At 33.3% G+C, this 6,243-nt stretch overlaps 1 non-coding gene across 1 annotated transcript; it reads right to left on the reverse strand.

The window, feature by feature from the left end:
- Positions 1-469: 469 nt before the first annotated feature.
- LOC112643272 (U6 spliceosomal RNA) lies at positions 470-576 on the reverse strand. Its single transcript, XR_003125749.1, has one exon. It is a non-coding gene; the product is annotated as a U6 spliceosomal RNA (small nuclear RNA).
- Positions 577-6,243: the final 5,667 nt, after the last annotated feature.

A 6,243-nucleotide genomic window follows, 5' to 3' on the forward strand; every position in this document is an offset into this window, starting at 1 on the left:
CTGTACATTTTGTGTCTCTTACAATTTTCTTGTTAAAATATTCTCCAACTCACTTTTCTATGCTGCTACATAATCTCATCAACTTTATCTTCCGATTCCTTTATCTTCTACTCATCTCTTCAAATCTGCCCTTTCCACTTTTTTATTATCATTATTAAAGTTTTCATTTCTAAATTAAACCAAATCTTTATTGGATTCTATTTAAAAATCTACCTAGTCAATTTTTTGATGATTTCTAATGCTTTTCTCATATAAGTATATGAGAAAATATAGATGTTTTTCCTTTAAAAAGTTTAACTTAATTTGCCTTCCGTATCTATTATTTCCAAATCTCCCACCCTGGCAGATATGAGTGCTATATATATGAATTATTTGTGGCTCAGATTTCATGTGTTTTATTTCCTTCACCAGAGTCTCAATTACTGCAAATTAAAAACAATTACCTGTTATTTGGGTTGGTTTTGTTTATTTAAATATTGAACACTTTCCAAATTTGTGTGTCATCCTTGCACAGGGTCCACATTAATCTTCTCTGTATTATTCTAGTTTTAATCTATGTGCTGCTGAAGAAAGCACATGATCTTTTTTTTTTTAAGTGTTGTATTACACCTAGTATTAGGAATTATTGATCCATGTCCATACTCATTCAAGCTTGTGGTTAGAAATTATTGTGGTCATTTCTCTCTCTGTCTCTCTCCCTTTCATTTGTTCTCCCCATTTAATCTAAATCCAAAGTAAATAAAAACATCAAAGTTAGAGGTTTTTTTCCCCCAATTTGCATGCTGATGAAATCACTCTTGATAGTGTCATATTTATATGGGATCTCTTCCTTTTTTTTTTTTTTTAAGATTTTATTTATTTGAGAGAAAGAGAGAGAGAGAGCACAAGCAGAGGGAAGGGCAGAGGGAGAGGGACAAGCAGACTTCAGCTGAGCAGGGAGCCCAAGGCTCCATCCCAGGACTCTGAGATCATGAACTGAGCCAAAAGCAAATGCTTAACTGACTGAGCCACCCAGGCACCCATGGGGTCTCTTTGAAACTTCCATTCATAATCAGTTTCCAGTCTCTATCCCTTCTCTGCCCCTTACGGTATATTTAAATTTGTGTTACTTTTCAGTAGGATCTGACAAATTCCCTGGAAGCAAAGGCTGACTTTGTTAATTGCATTTTCACATACTTCACAGATACTTCACATCATTGCTGGCCTCTAAATTTTCTCTCCACAGGTTCTCAGGAATAATTTTGTAATTAATGTTTTAGCATTAGAAGTATTCAATACTCACGGGAGTTTATCTTCTCAAGTAGTGTTCTCTAGCTTAGAAACAGAACACTTCATGTAATGAATGCACTTTAATATCTTCATTTCATTTGGTCAAGCTCTGAAATACGATGTGTTTTGGATATACGTGTGTGTATGTGTTTGCCATTCCAAAATATGTATAGATTGTATCTACTATAGAAGATAAATCTACACTCATTTTATCACTTTATTTTTTAGTGAAGATTAAAATTTTCTTCGGATCTGTCCTGCACATTTCTTCCCAAGCTTATTTTTAAAGACTTTATAATTTTATTGCTATAGTGTGATATTATCTTCAATTAAAATGTGATGCAGTTATTTTTTATCATGTTTGTAACAGCCATAGAATGCATGTGGCTAACTGGCTCATAATTATTCTTCAAGGACAATGTCCATCCTCTCCTGTGGACATGAGTCTGGGAGTATTCATGAGACCTATGCTGAGTGAATCACAATGTTTGATTCCTTTGATTTCAGTCTTATATCCTACTGGGTAATTTGACATATGTCAAACCAAAATCTTTAGAATATTTTTAATTGCATCTCTGAATGAATTGGATCTAAGGATATAAACATGCCTGTTCCTACCAGCATCTGGATCTCACACCACATGGAAGTCTCTCAGAAAATAAAATAAAATATATAAATAAAAGAGAATAATATGTGAGAGATATAGATTTCTATGATGATCATCTCTTTGACAAATTCTACCCTGATTCTTCCTGAAGTTCAGTTAATGTACCTTCACAAAATATCTATTTATTATGCCAATTTGCCTAAGCCAATGTAAATTGTGGTTTCTATTGCTTGGAGATAGGTATATTGGATATATTTGTGTCTTTTTTAGAAAATCATCAATTTGGTAACAATAATAAAAATAAAATAAACTTTGATCCCAAGTCTATGCACATAGATTCATTGTTCTTCTAACAATAAGAATTGTCAATAATGCGTGTAATGTTTGACATCATTTATCCCTTTATTGCCAGTTAGCCCTTTATTGCCTCTTGGTCCAAATTTACCTTGTTTTGCCCTGCTTTGCAATGATGGAAGGACACCCCGTGACCATTTCTTTTGCAAGCTGGCACGATGTTGAACTCTGCCAGTATAGGGTACAGGAAGAACACTAAAAGACACCTGAGAAAGGGCTTCTTTTCCTGGTTCCATCATTTGTCACCAATTTTCTATCTTTTTAGAAAAATTATATCATTTACTAGTACTTTAAAAATCTTTGCTAACTTAAAAATCTGCTTTATCTATGGACCAGCTTCTATTATTTATTTTTTATCTTGATAGTGGTCATGTTTTCCTGAATATTTGTATGTCTGATGATTTTTTAAAAAATGTTTACCTGACATTTGCATCATAGCATCATAGAGATTTCTTCGGATGATACCTTTCCTCACTGGAGAATGACTGATTGCCTCTGTCTGTCAGAAATGGAGCCAAGGCAGGGCTGGGTTTCAATTTTGGTTAAGAATTTCTCCACCTTTGATTTATTCCCTTTCTTTAAATATGACTCTCCTGGGTTTTTGCCTGAGAACAAGATGGATCTCTAGCTCCAGAGCCCTAAAAGACTCTTCAAGGTTGGCCCTTGAACAATTGCTAAATTAATTTTTCATTCTTTATTCCTGCAGCTTGAAATGTTGGCAGATGTCTTGAGGGACTGTTTGGTCACATGTCTGAGGCAGACACCTCCTTTGGGTATATTTGTCTCCCAAGCACTGTAAGAGTAAAGAGAGTTCATGCTGATTTACCAGACTAGTACCCCAGAAATTAGTCAGAATATGTGGAAAGGCACAGTTGCATCTGAGGTTCCCTGAGTCTCCAGTCCAACATAGCAGTCCTGTTGCCCGTGTCTTTTTCCAACAGTGTTCATCCCTCTTGTGGGCAAATTGGAATCTCAGCTTCTGTGCAGAATCAAATTCATCCTAGGGGAGAAACAGGCCACATGGGAAGGACCCTTCTCCACAGATTTGATGTGCAATATAAAATTTTTATAATTTACATGACTTACCTTATTAATTTTTGTGGGGTGTGGTAATCTTAACAAACTGCCACAACCCACCTGAAAGTGTAAGTTTTTACTTTTCTTTACTCACATATATTTTCACGTAATAAAACTCACTATATCTAGATAGATGCTATCAAGAATTCTGGCAATTATAAATGATTCTCTGACCATCAAAGCAAGTGAGATTTCCTATACCCTAACATATTTCCCTACACCTCACTGAAGACAATCCTCTTGGTATGTGTTGATTTAGTTTTCCCCTTTAGAGTAGGGATAATTCTGTTTTTTAATCTAATTTCTTTCCTGAGTGCCATCAACCTTTGTTTCACAACTCTCAGGATTTGTTTTTTGTTTTGTTTTGTTTTGTTTTGTTTTTTTGCTATATTTCTATTCCAAGTTTTTGAATTGCCGACTTGTGGTATCCTGTTATATTTTTCATTGCTTACTTAATTATAATTAATTAATTTTGAAATATTGTGCTATAAGTGTTCTCCTCTTTGTGGTTGGACTTTTGGGAAGTGTTTTGATTAGATAATTAATATAGATTATCTCCTGTTTTACTCTTATTTCTTTTTATGGATGATGCCTGCCTCTCTCCCCCATTCATTTTAATTTGAGCTGATTTTTTTCTGGGTCAACAATTACAAATATTTCTAAAGAGAAGTCAACCATCTAAATACTCTTTCCTGTTGGTAGCAAACATAGTTTCTTAAATATATGGCACTTTTTTTGATAGAGAAGTTTTGGTAAATCTGATTTTGTAATGAGACCTTTACTTTTCACCCTCTGATTTTTTTTTTCTTCATCATTAAGCCTCTGCTATGTTCCTCTTCTAAGTGTCTTTCTTCTCCTTCTAAAATTATATCTTATAAACACTATTGTGATTGTGAACACACCAGACTATGCCTTTAGATTCCCTAGTAGTCAGTGCTCTGGTCCACTGCTTCTTAGACCATTTCTCAATATTTCCTCTCTGAGCGTTAAAACTTTTGCCTCTGCAGGTGATATTACTCATTTTATCCACTATTGAGACTCTGCTACATTTTCCTTACATTCACTTAATTTTTACCTGTCTCTGTGTAGTGACGTGGAATTAGGAATAGGCACTGCTGTTTTCGAATATTGACATATATTGTAATAGGTTCCCCAGAGAAACAGAGCTGATAGGAGATATATATATACATATATATATATATACACACACAAATATATTTACACATATATTATATGCATGAATATATATACACTTATATATGATATGTATGATATATACTTATATTTGATATATATGATATATACTTATATACACACATATATATAATATATACTTATATACACACATATATATGATATGTACTTATATTTATATATTTCCTGAAGAATTGAGAACTAGGGGAGCTGCTGATATAAGCCCTAGAACCCTAAGGCCTGAGAACCAAGTACCCCAATGCCAGAGGGCAAGAGAAGAAGGATATCCTAGCTCAAGGAGAGAGAGAAAATTCATCTTCCTCTGTCTTTCTGGTCTTTTGAGATCCTCACAGATTGGATGATCCTCATCTCACTTTGGTGAAGGAAGATTTTCTTTACTTAGTATATTGTTTCAAATGTTAACCTTTTCTGGAAACATCTTCACAGATACATTATTTTATAAGCTCTCTGGGCATCCTTTAGCCCATTTGACACATTAAATGAACTATCACATATAGGCAAATAAAAAAAAATTGAAGAAGCTGCCTAGCTTTGATTAGGTATGATATTTAGAAGAGGTAGGAGTTTTTTTTTTTAAACAAATTTCATATTTCTGACCTACTTCTTAAATTTATTTGAATGCTTGGCAATTTAGACATTTTCTTGAGGAAGCCAAGCCTTCCCTCATTTCTGCTTTTCCCTTTCTTAGTATTTAACTCAATATTCATGATGTTCTGGCTACCCTGAACTTTTTCAATCTCCAAAATATATAAATCCAGTGTAGCCTCAAAACCTTTATATATCTTATTCTCTTTACCTGAATGTTCATACTTTAGATTTTATATATACTTAAATCCTTACTATCTGAATGTCTATTCATATTTTACCCAGAATTTTGGGGACATTCTAGTCAAAGTAGTCCCCACTCCTCAGTGAAACAATCATTCCTTTGTTATAACTACCATACCACCTTTTTTTCATAATGCTTTTTATTTTTTACTATTTGAAAATGTATTATGTATATATTTGTTCACATATTTGTAGCTGCCTTCTCCAGTAGCATGTTACTTAAGAACAGATATTATATTTATTATTATTGTATTTTCACCACTAGAATCAGGCCTATACACAGTAGGTATGTGATATATATTTGTTGAACAAATAGTTTTGTCAGATTCAGTTTGACTTTTTTTTTTTTTTTTTTTTGCCTAGTTGTAAATAGTAGTACTCTGAGCAAAATCCAATATTTTGCCAGAAAACAGTGTCAACTCTGTATTCCATTTTGATTTATCACATCAGGAGTGTTCTCTGTTCTGGAAGTAGGATTACTGGATCAAATTGAAACTTTGAATTATGATTCAATTTATAGTTTTTGTATAGACATCATCTGAAAGTTATTTAAACTTCTGTCATTATCAATAAAGAAGCATTTTATGTCATTCTGACCTATGTATAAGTTCAGAGGGAGACTTCCCTGCTGAAAAGCATTTCTTGTGATGTAGGCTTTCTAAGTTTCTCTGCATGATTTCTCTCTATGCACAACTTTCACTCTGCAGGGAATATTATTTACCCAATATTCTTTACTCTACCTCAAAGCTATAAGCACTTTCAAGAAGCTCACTAACAAGATATAAACATAACATTTATCATTTCACAAATGTTTTGCTTTTCTTTGAAAGTCTTTTTTCTTAAACTTAAAGTCTACAACAAATCTTAGTCTTTAAAGGTCCATAACAAAGGAA

Source organism: Canis lupus, chromosome 38 (genome assembly GCF_003254725.2).
Source record: "Canis lupus dingo isolate Sandy chromosome 38, ASM325472v2, whole genome shotgun sequence".
Lineage (NCBI taxonomy): Eukaryota > Metazoa > Chordata > Mammalia > Carnivora > Canidae > Canis > Canis lupus.